The 12,540-nt window shown below is 34.6% G+C and overlaps 1 long non-coding RNA gene and 1 pseudogene across 1 annotated transcript in view; one reads left to right on the top strand and one right to left on the bottom strand.

Moving 5' to 3' along the window:
- The window catches only part of LOC114006208 (uncharacterized), a 129,883-nt gene that overhangs the window by 96,246 nt on the left and 21,097 nt on the right, over window positions 1-12,540 (top strand). The gene's annotated exons all lie outside the window — the stretch shown is intronic.
- LOC106733927 (uncharacterized protein C3orf14 pseudogene) lies at window positions 11,475-11,855 on the bottom strand (annotated as a pseudogene).

Here is a 12,540-nt window from a genome sequence, read left to right as displayed (position 1 = left end):
AAGAACATTAAATTAAATATAAAACCAGTGGCATAGTGATATCAATCTTCAATGTAATTTGCATTATTCTGGGAATGTCTTGCAAAACCTATGTGTCTATTATTCCTTCCAGCTAACTGACTTCTCACTTTTATTTATTATTACTTACAAAAGAAGATGAGGGGAGAAAGATTTATGAACACCAAATTAATAAATTAGACTCTGCTATCATCCAAATAAGTTGTAAAATATAGATATGGGATAGGCTTGATGGTATGGGATACACTGGAATATCTTTCTTTCCTTTTTCTTTCACTTACTGTCATTTACAGGTGAATATTTACTGTGTAAGTGATACCGGTCCTTTCAGTTTCTTTTTTTCTGCTATGTATATATAATTAAATTTGAGAGTCAAGTTTGCATATAAAGCAAGTCCCAAGTCCAGAGAAAGACTTTCCTGGATCATAAGATAGCTGTCAGATTTGTTAGGTTGGAGTAAATTGTACTATCTGCTGCTTCACAGATTCTGAACCATTCCTCTCACTCAGCCCTTGGTCCTTGATGTAAAATTCAATTCCTGACTGAGACCCTCCTCTCCTTACAGATTCCCATTCAAGAGCATTTCCTTCAAAATGACCTGGTGAAAGCAACTCCTGCCCATACAAGTAGTATTACAAAATTTGGATCCCATAAAAGAAGTCATAGATTCTTTCTTGATATAAATGTGTGTGTAGAAATACAAGTATAACTGCTACACTTAAATCCATTTGGGATCAGCCATGCCCCACAGAGAAAACAATAGGACCCTACTTAAATCTAGACTCTGCCTGAATTCTACAGACTGAAAGCACCGTGATATTGTAGATATTCAACAAACGCCATCCCATTCACATTCACTTACTCCTGCAGGTGCTGTCATGAGAAGGCACGCAAATCTGAATAGAAGCATGTCTGATGTCTAGAAGAGGGTGTTGTATCAGGAATAAGCACCACTATTTCTTCTTTGAGAGTCTGTTTCTCTAGATGCAAATCTGTACAAAAATGATTAAAATCACTCCTAAATAACCTTTTATCCACTTTTCCCACTTGAAAAGAAAATTTTCCCCAAGTTATTCTCTTTGTTTAAAAAAAAAAAAACTAATTATACAGTTTCGGTTCCTTTGAGGGCTCATTTAAGTGATAATGTCCTCCAAATAATGTTGGAAAATGAGAGAATTGAGTTAGTAGAAGCATTTAGATTGTCTTAACCATGGCCATTATTTTGTTATTTTCTTTAGTAATTGAGACTTAGTAATGCACCCTACACTGGATTCTCCATGATAATGACAATCTGAAAATAGAGTTCTGCATTACTAGGTCATTTTCCCAGTCTCATGGAATTCTTTCAAGAACATGAGAAACATACATGGGACTTGTTGCTACAGTTCTATAATCCTTGGCTATTTAAGCTTTGGTTGTTCACAAGGTTTTGGAATAGGTAGTTCTTTTAAAATACATCTTATAGATATTTCTACATTATTTGTCAGCAGGCTGTTTATTAGGAAAGCCCACAGTCATAATCTAACTTCTAGGAAAGCATGGAGTTGGATAGTAAGATTACTGCTATACAAACTGTCATTTAATCTGTCATTTAAAATCTCAAACCATCAAAAGAATTAGTAAAACATAAAGCAGTAAAATTCTGGAGTTGTTCATAGCCTTAATATCTCACAAAAAAGGGAAAAAATGCGAAAGCACTTTGTAAACTGTAAGGTAACAAACAAATCTATAAAATGTGTATTTTCCATTTTAAGGTCCTCATTTTGTAAGTAATGGAACAGAGAGATGGGGGCATTTAAAAGATTCTTCAAAAGCTTTTGCAGTGCTTTCCAGAAATTATTAGGACTATCAACTCCTGCCCCTAAGCAAATTCCCAATAATTTAAATTCACAATTACTAATTGAGTTTTAGCAAGTTTTTTTTTTCTGGTTATTTCTTATTTAACTCAACAGTTGCATATATCACTAAACCAGCCAGATAATACAAGAACATGAATGTAATAAGCATTTTCCAAATTTCTCAGAAATACATATTTTCTCAAAAAAATAATAAAAGAATATTTAAGGCATACCCTATTTTTCTTAATCTGGATGACCACGTAGTTTTAGGTCCTAATATACTCCTTTCCTTTATAACTGAAAACATCTAACTATATAAATATATAGATCGAAGTTTAACCTCTCATTTCACAAATTAAGAGAAACTGGTCAGAGAGAGAAAAGAGGAAGCAAATTTCACCTTAGGAGCTCAACAGAAGATGCTATTAGGGCAGTGAATAAAATTGTTACAGTACTCCTTGTAGTAAAAACTTTAAAATATTTTTAGTAGGTAGGTGTGTTATACATCTCCTTCAAAAGGATTTCCAACCTCCTGGTACTCAGAATGTAAACCTATAATACATATGCAAAAGATAAAGGATAAAAAGAAAATCATCAGGAGAAAATCATCTAATTGCAAAGGAAGACAAGAGAGGAAAACAGGAACAAAAGAGCTACAGCACACGAGAATACGATTAACAAAATGCAATAGTAAGTCTTTACCTACCAATAATTACCTTGAATATAAATGGAGTCATTTCTCAAATCCAAAGACAGAGTGGCTGAGTGAATAGAAAAAAAAAAGATCCAACTCTATGCTGCCTGCAACAGATCCACTTTACCTTTAAGGACACAAATAGGCTGAACATAAAGGCATAGTAAAAGATATTTCATGCAAATGGAAATCAAAAGGGAGCAGAGGTTGCTATGCTTACTGCAGATAACATAAATGTTAAGTCCAAATAGTAAAACTAAACAAACAAGGTCATTAAATGATGAGCCTTCAAAAAGTTCATGGAAGTTGTGTATTATGAAGAGACTATGTATGAATTAAATTTATTTTTCTGCACTAAAATAAACTTGAACTCTAATTCCATTTTCCCATGAACTTTTGGCTGTACTCTTATATTATGAAAAAGGTTAAATTCATCAAGAAGATAGGACAATTACACATATATACACACTCAACATCAGAGTACTTAATTTTATAAACTAGATATGAACTAATCTGAAGGAAGAGATAGGCTGTAATCAAGTAGTAGATTTTGAGGGCCAGTAGGTAGCATATTGGTTAAGGCACTGGGGTCTCACATGGTGACTGCAGTTCAAGTTCCAGACCAGGCGGCTTGCTTTATCGCTTTCCCTCTGTCTCTCTCTCTTTCTCTGGTCAAATTAAAAATAAATAAATATATCTTTAAAAAATATGATAGTAGAGGCTGCCTGTGACTGTAGGCCCTAACGGCCAGAACCCATGGCTTATCTCAACCCTGACCCCAAGTCGCCCTTGGACCTCAGGTTGTGATTTGGGACTGAAAGATGAATTTGTGCCCCTACCCACCCCATCCAGAGACTGATTCAAGCTCATGGCATTGCAAAACACCAGGCTGCCTATGGCTGCAGGGCCTAACGGCCAGAGACCTGTGACTCATAACCCCCTTCCACTTGCTTTTGGCCTCTCAGAACTTTGGTATTTTGAATAGTGCATGGCACACATTGTGTGCCACAGGATCTTTTCTTTGCTTCTGAGGTGAAGCTCATTAGCTCAGTTGGAGACTCATCACTCCTTAGAAGCAGGGAAGACATTGGGTTGCCCAGGAACAGTGACAACAGTGCAGGGTACTGCTGAGCAACAAGGAGGCAGACCAGAAGAGATATCACCGATTTTCTACTCTCACACACCTTTGAACACTCAAAGGTACCTTGAGTAAGTTGGGAAGGAACGTATAGACCACTGATGACTAGGAACAATCACAGAGGCACAAGAAGTATGAGTAATCAAAAAAGATTTCTCTCCCCCAAGGGAAAACGTCAATCCCACAACAACCACGGACAAAACAACGAATGTCATGACATGTCAGATAAGCAACTCAGTATATTAGTAGTGACTAAACTTATTGACATACAAGAGAAAAGAGACAATGACCTCCAGGAGATGAAGAAGTCCTTTCATGATTTGAAAGAAGAAATAGAGACCTTAAAAAAGAATCAGATGGAACTGTTAGGGACAAAGAATGCGGTACAGGAAATTAAAACCTCCCTCGAAAGCATTAAAAGTAGATTAGATCACACAGAAGATTGAATCTCGAATGTAAAAGGCAAAAACTCTGACCTATAAGAAAGTATCAAAAGACTGAGAAAACCATCAAGAAAAATGAGGATAATATACCAGGAATACTGGATACCATCAAGTGCTCAAACATACGGATAATTGGTATCCCCAAAGAGGAAGAAAATAGTAAGGGCATTGATAATTTATTCCATGAAATTCTGGAAGAAAACTTTCCAAGTCTAGAAAAGCATTAAAATATCTAGACACAAGAAATACATTAGGACCCCAAACAGAATCAACCCAAAAAGATCTTCTCCAAGGCACATTATAGCCAGACTAGCAAAAACAACAGACAAAGACAGGACACTAAAATGGGCAAGAGGGAAATGTCAAGTTACTTACAAAGGTCATCCCATCAGACTAACATCAGACCTCTTATCAGAAACAATGCACGCAAGGAAAACATGGGGAAATATAGTCAGAGTGGTGAGTGAAAAACAATTTAAACCAAGAATACTATACCCGGCAAGATTATCTTTCATATGGGAAAAAAATATAAAAATATTTTTAGATAAAACCTGAGTTTTGTTTATCTAAAAACTCCAGACCAGTTCTTCAAGAGGTTCTGAAGGGAGTGCTATACCAGGAAAATTAAAAAGTCAGACGGTTTTAAGAGAATAAAATACAACCAAGAAAATATCTCACTTAATGATAGGAACAGGTCTGGAAATATCAATAATAACATTGAATGTTAATGGATTAAATTTTCCAATTAAAAGACACAGACTGGCCAAATGGATAAAAAAAAATAAAAAACAGAAACTCTCTATCAGTTGCCTACAAAAAAACACACCTTATGGATAAAGACTTACATAGGCTAAAAGTGGAGGACAGGAAAAAGATATTCCATGCAAATGGAAACCAAAAAAGGGCTGGAGTTGCAATATTGATTTCAGATCAAATAGGTTTCAAGACTAAGACTGTAAGCTATAAGAAGAGACAAAGAAGGGCATTATATAATAGTAAATGGGTTAATTCAGCAAAAAGTCATAATGCTTATTAATATCTACACATCCAACACAGGAGCACATAAATTTGTGAAGGAAAGACTGCTGGTACTAAAAGAAGAGATAGGGAGCAACACTGTAATTGTTGGAGATCTCAGCACCTTATTATCTCCTTTAGACAGATCTTCTAGACAAAAAATAGAGATACAGGACCTAAATACTATAAATTGAATAGGTATGATAGATATCTATAGAACTTTCCACCCTAAGATGACAAAATATACATTTTTCTCACCACAGCATGGAACCTTTTCAAAGATTGACAATATGATAGGACACAAATCAAACCTTTAAAGATTCAAAGGCATAGAATCTATATCCAGCGTCTTCTCTGACCATGAAGGAATTAAACTCAATATTAATTTCCAGAAACACCCTCAAAATACACAAACAAATGGAAACTGAACAACCTACTTCTAAATGACTTAACTACTGAAGAAACTAAGTCTAAAATCAAAAAATTTATGGAAACAAATGATAATGAGTATATGAGTTTCCATAATCTATGTGACATGGCAAAAGCAGTCATAGAGGGAAACTCATAGCATTTAGTTCACATAAGAAAAAGATGACGGGACCAGCAGTTGGCGTAATGGCTATGTCACTGGACTCCCATGTAGTTGACCGCGGTTCGCGTCCCGGACCTGGTGGCTTAAACTCACTCCAGGCACGTGTGCATGTGTGCCCAAGATCCTGAGAGGAGAATGGAGGAGAAGGGATTGCAGTGTGGTCATCCCCCCTGGGGGGTGATTTCTCGCTTTCTGTCTCTTTGCTCTGTCTCTCTCTGTCTGTCTGGTGAGCACACATACCCTGTAGCAAAAACCTCTTCAAAAAAAAGAAAAGAAAAGAAAAAGATGGAAAGGCAGCAAATAGATAACCAACATGATGACTCAGGGAATGGGAAAAACAACAACAAAAAAAATGCTAGGCAAAAATAAATAATAAAGGTTTGAGCAGAAATAAATGAAATAGAAAACAAATCATACAGAAAATAAATAGAAGCAAATAAAGCCCAGGTCCAGATGGCTTCATTTTTGAATTCTACAAAACTTTTAAGGAAGAGTTAGCCCATATCCTACCCAAATTATTTCTAAAGATTCAAAAAGAAGGAAACCTTCCAAATTCATTTTATGAAGCCTCCATCATCCTTATTCCCAAGACAGATAAGGACATGACAAAAAGGGAAAACTACAGACCAATATCACTGATGAATACAGATGAAAAAATTCTCAACAAGATACTTGCAAATTGTATTCAACAACATATATCAAATATTACTCATCATGACCAGGTAGGCTTTATTCTAGGAATGCAAGAATCGTTCAACATAGGCAAGACCATAAATATAATACCCCATATTAACAGAAAGAAAGATAAAAACCATATGATCATTTCAATTGATGCAGAGAAAGCATTTGATAAACTACAACATTATTTCATTATTAAAACCCTAAGTAAGATTGGTATAGAAGGGTCATTTCTCAACACAATATAAGCCAAATATGAAAACCTATACTAACATTATACTCACTGGGGAAAAGCTAAAAGCTTTTCCACTAAAAGCTGGTTACTAGACAAGGCTTCCCTCTTTCTCCACTGCTTTTTAATATAATGCTGGAAGTCTTAACTAATGCAATCAGAAAAGAGAACAACATAAAAGGCACTCAAATAGGCAAAGAAGGGTTGAAAATTCTTTATTCTCAGATGACATGATGGTATACTTAGAAGACCCAAAGGTTTCCATGAAAAAACTTTTCGAAGTAATAAATGAATTCTGTAAAGTGGCAGGATACAAAATTAACATCCAAAAATTTATAACATTTCTATATATGAACAACAAGTTGAATGAAGTAGAGTTGAAGAAAGGAATCCCTTTTACCATAGCCACAAAATATATAAGATACCTATGGATAAAGATAACTAAGGAAGTCAAAGACTTTACAAAGAAAACTATTAAAATCTTTTAAAAAATATTGAAAAGGACATAAAAAAATTAGAAGACCATTCCATGTTCCTGGATTGGAAGAAATAATACAATCGAAATGGCAATTCCACTCAAATGTATCTACATATTTAATGCAATTCCAATCAAAATACCAGAGATATTCTTCACAGATCTATAAAGACAATCACAGAATTTGTCTGGAATCATAAAAGACCTCATATTGCCAAAGCAATCCTGTGCAAAAAAAGTGGAGTGGGTGGCATATCACTCCCGATCCCAAGATATACTCCAAAGCTGTGATGAGCAAAACAGCATGGTATTGGCATAAAAACAGACAGGTGGACCAATGGAATAGAATGATACCCCAGAAATAAACCCCAAAGTTTACAGCACACTGATTTTCAACAAAGGATACCAGTTGATCCTTTGGGAAAAGGAAAACCTCTTTACTAAATGGCGATGGAAAAACTGGGTATTCACCTGCAGAAAGATAAAACCGTACACCCATCTTTCACCATTAACAAAAATCAACTCAAAATGGATCAAAGATCTGAACCTAAGACCTCAAAGTATAAAAGTACTGGTGGAATATACTGGGGAAACTCTGGAGACTGGAGTAGGCAAAGGTTTCTTAAATAAGATTCCTAAAGCACAGGCAATAATCCCTAAAATAGGCAAGTGGGACTATATCATACTGAGAAGTTTCTGCATAGCAAAGGACACAATAACAAATGTGAACTGACAACCCTCAGAATGGGAAAATATTTTTGTTTTTTGCTTTTTTTTGGTTATTTTTAATTTTTAATATACATTTAATCACATTATTTAGTTTACAAAGTGAAAATTTCAATAGTTTTGTAAAACATGCCTCAGACAAGGGACTGATAACCAGAATACACAGGAAACTCAAGTGGCTTACTTGAAAAACAGAAAATGATTAACCAAATTAAAAGGAGCTGAACAAAAATCTCTCTAAGGAAGACATATGAACAGCTAAAAAGCATATGAGGAAATGCTCAACATCCCTCATCATAAGGGAGATGAAGATTAAAACCACAATGAGATACCACCTAACCCCTGTCAGAATGGCGAAGATTAAAAATATAAAAAGTGATAATTGTTGGTGGGGACGTGGTGAAAGGGAAACTCTCCTACATTATTGGTGGGAATGTAAACTGGTTCAGCAACTGTGGAGAACAATATAGAGGTTCCTCAAAGATCTACAAATTGAACTACCATTTGATCCAGCAATCCCATTCCTGTGTATCTATCTAAAGGACAGTAGAATGCTCAGTCAGAAAAGCGCTTGGACATCAATGTTTATTGCAGCATTATTGACATCACTGACATAGAACCAACCCTAATGTCCAAAAACAGATGAATGGATTGTAAAAGTGTGGCACATATAGTTAGGGATACTGAAGACGGTGGAGAATGGGGTGGGAGAAGGGAAGAGTATAGAGAAGGATAGCCAGAGAACAAATAGAGAGGCATGACATTTAGTGGAACACAGAAATTGTTTATTACCTGTTGATGATAAGATGTATAGTATTCTCAACTGTACTGGTTTGAGAAGTATTTCATGTTGGGTAAATTCTTTTTATAAGGAAAATGATATTTAGTGATTGAATGTTTAAAAAATAATGAGAATAAATAATAATAATCTGGGAAAAAAGATGAAAAGCTAATTGATGATGATGATGTGGTTAGTAATGTCTTTGTCTTGACTCATATGCAAGGTATTCCTTCTGAAATGTAATACACTGTAAAGATACATGTGATTCAATGTAATATAACCAAGATTATGATAATAAATTTTAAAAAGTAGTAAAAATATGATAGTATATTTTTAATACCCAAATTTCAACTATGGGCAGGTCTTCCAGACAGAAAAATAAATAAGGAAACATGAACTTAAACTACTGATACCAGATAAACCTAATAGACATATACAGAACATTCCATCCAATAAGTATTGAAACAAATGCTTGTAAGTGAAATTTAGAGCAGCACTATTTACACTAGATGCAAGATACAAACAACACAATGTTCAAGTAATGATCAGATAAACCAAGGATAGTATATATTGGGTGTCAGAAAAGTCATGCCATATTGTTTGTGTTTTTCTATGCAAAAATGCATCATGCCTTTTTTGATAACCATGTTATGTAATGGGAGATAATGTTATACAATGGAATATTATACACACAAATAATGAAGTACTGACACATGTAGCAAAGTGGATAGACCTAGAAAACACCATGCTAGGTGAAAGGAGTCAGGTACACAAGTTGACATGGTATGTAATTCCATTTATATAAAATATCCAGAATAGACAAACCCATAGAAACAAAAGCAGATGAGTATTGGGCAAGGAATAGGGAGAGAAGGGGGAGATAGGGAGTAACTTCTTCATGAGAATGGTACTTCCTTTTGAGATGATGACAAAAATATCAAAAGCAGATAGAAGTGACTGCTCACAACATTGTGAATCTATTAAATGCCACTGAATTATACATTTTAAATGTGTTAATTTTATTTTATGTGAATTTTGTGCAATAAAAATATGTGGTTTATCAAAATAGAGTTTTAATACCAACAGACAGAGGAGGATTTCTATATGCAGGGTCATCTGTAATATAGTTAACTCAATTGTATTTCACATTGAAAATGTCCCATTTTCTCACTAATTGGTTTAGATTACTCTGTTATAGAAGCTATAAAAATGTGCCTCTCAGATATTCAGCCCCAGGGAGTACAACTGACTGAGAACCCCAGCTGCTGAGCTCTCAGATCTATCACTGTTCCCACCAAGAATCTACTTCCTATGGGCAGTTCCCAGTCAATGACTGAACTGGGCAGAGATAAAGCAGGCTCATTTCTGAGAAACGGGAGACTTCTTTGGGAGGTCACTTTGGATCAAGGACTTCAATTGGCCTTGTCAATCTTCCTTGGAACTGTAATGCCTTCTAAGACTTTTCCACTCAATATTCTTTCTTCCCTTTCTCCTTTACAAGGGCCTAATCTGCTGTGGTCTAAGAGTTCACCTGGCATCCTTTGGATCCTTTCTCACTTTCCTTCATATGTGTTTCTTCTGATAAATCTTTTTCATGTTTAACTCTGTTTTAACCTATGCTTCTGAAAAGATCCAGACTAATATACCTCTATCTACATTAAAACTTTTTAAAAATGACTTGTATAGTAGTAATAGGTTTTTGAGACCAAACACAAAAAGTAAAGAGTACTTTTGGTCATGTTTTATGTTTAATCATAGACCTCTAGAGTTAAGGATTTCTTCTGCTCTGCTGAATGCACTTTGTTGGAAAAAAATTTTAGGTGTTATCCTGGTTTAACCAGTAGATTTTTCATCAAATGATCATAAAATAATTTTGTACTTCTTATAACCAACTCACTTTTGAAAAATACTGGGTTGTCAAGAACGGCATGATGTATTTTTGCATATAAAAAAGCATAGTAAATAGCAACTTTCCCAAAGACTTAATAGCTTCTACAAAGTATGGAATGTTTAAATTATTTCTCTCCCACGTATTAACATTCTTTGTTGTGTCTCATATGAGTACACCAATGGATTCAACATAACTTTAATGGAGATAATGTTAACAGTAGTCTCTGAGATTGGCTACAGTTTTAGTTGTTAATATCCAATCATTTAACTTACCCTCTCCTGGGAATCATCTTGATCAATTTAAAATATTAGATTAACTTAATTGACTAGATTAATTTCCCCTGATAATAGGACCAATTTCATGTACAAGGGTATCACAATTTAACTTATTTATCAATGAAAATTTTTCCCCAAATTAACTGTTACCAATTGACCCCTAAGGAGTAGCATCTTTCTTCAGGAGTTTAGAGGTATTGTATCTCTATCTTGGTATTATTTATGCTTCTATCATTAGCCATGGTTGTGGCTGGAACTCTTCTTTTTGTTGTAAATAAGCTAGAATAATTATTATCAAAATCTAAAAATGATAAAACAATTTCTACATTTAACAAACATTTGTTTTGCCAATTCTTTATAGTCACAACATTAGATTACAGGTGTATAATAGACTTAGAATTTTTTTTTGACTTAGAAATTTATTTAATAAACAGTCGAGTTTTAAATGTTGGTTTTCAGCTCTTCCATGAATTTGAGAGGAAGTAAATTCTTGACTTTGAAATAGTTAAGTGATAACCTGGGTCTGCCCAGTAGATTTTCATATCTTCTGTGTCATTTAGGAGGTAATAGAACAATAAGAACATATTGAATTCCTACAGTCTCCTTAATTATCTATATACTCTTTAATATTCAGCTTTATTAAACAGGTTTTTTGAACTGGCATGTGAAGAAGTTATCACTGGGCCTCATTTTGAATGGTATTTTTCTGCTTAGCTTTGGTTTTAACATCAATAGGGTATGGTGCCCTTCCTAAAAGAAACTGTTCCCATTTGGGAATATATTCTTCTACTGATGCCCAGTAACAAGTCTCAAGAGAAACCACCTCTGGGCATGGAAATGGGTGAATCTTGGTCTATAGAGACTTTGCTGCTGCTTCTATATCCTTTAAAAGATGAAGGTTCCTTTTAAAAGCGGTCTCAGCTGCTTGCAGCTGAAATGCCCTTTCTGTATTTGGTCTCCAAATTTAGCCTCCATTTGTAGAAGTAGCATTAATCTTTGTGATAATTTCTTCATGTCTTTTAGAAAGGTGAATTTCTTGAGCAAACAAGGAAGTCATCTTTAATCAAAGCCGTGTTACAAACTGAGGTACATTTCTGTGCGCTGCCTCTCAGCTCTTCCGGACAGCCTAGATTTAGAACATCATTGAGGATATTGATGTTTTTGTTTTCTTTAATCTTTACTAGACATTAACACACACACATACACACACACACACACACACACACACACACACACACACATTCATGCTGTATCTTCAGTTGGCCTTGTCAATCTTCCTTGGACCTGTAATGCCTAATGTGTGTGTATTAGATCTATGTGTGTGTATTAGAATATATAGAAATTCTGTAGAATTTAAGATTTTCTAGATATCTTTAGGATGTCTAAAACTAAAATGCATTGGAATAGTGCTGTATGTTTTGGATAGTTCTGACTTAAGGTATCCAAGAGATACTATTAATAATATCTATCTACTCAGTAAAATGTCAAAAGGCCGTGGCTGTATACTTATTTTGTGGGAATAAACCATAGATTTAATCATCCCTTTCAAGCAGGAAATTATGAATTTTGATTATCACTATCAGATAGTGATAATCAAAAGTGGTCACCTAAAAGGAGGCAATAAGGAAAAAAAAAATTTAAAAGTAGAATTAGAGCTATTAATACAGCTTGAAAGAATGTAAAAATCAAAGCAAATTAATGAAGCTCTAGGGAATTGCTACAATCTAGGGAAAGCAATGGTA

The sequence above is a fragment of the Tupaia chinensis genome, unplaced genomic scaffold (assembly GCF_000334495.1).
Source record: "Tupaia chinensis unplaced genomic scaffold, TupChi_1.0 Scaffold146177_1, whole genome shotgun sequence".
In the NCBI taxonomy this organism is placed as follows: Eukaryota; Metazoa; Chordata; class Mammalia; order Scandentia; family Tupaiidae; genus Tupaia; species Tupaia belangeri.
Note: the sequence above shows the minus strand (reverse complement) of the source record. Positions and strands in the feature narration are given on the sequence as shown.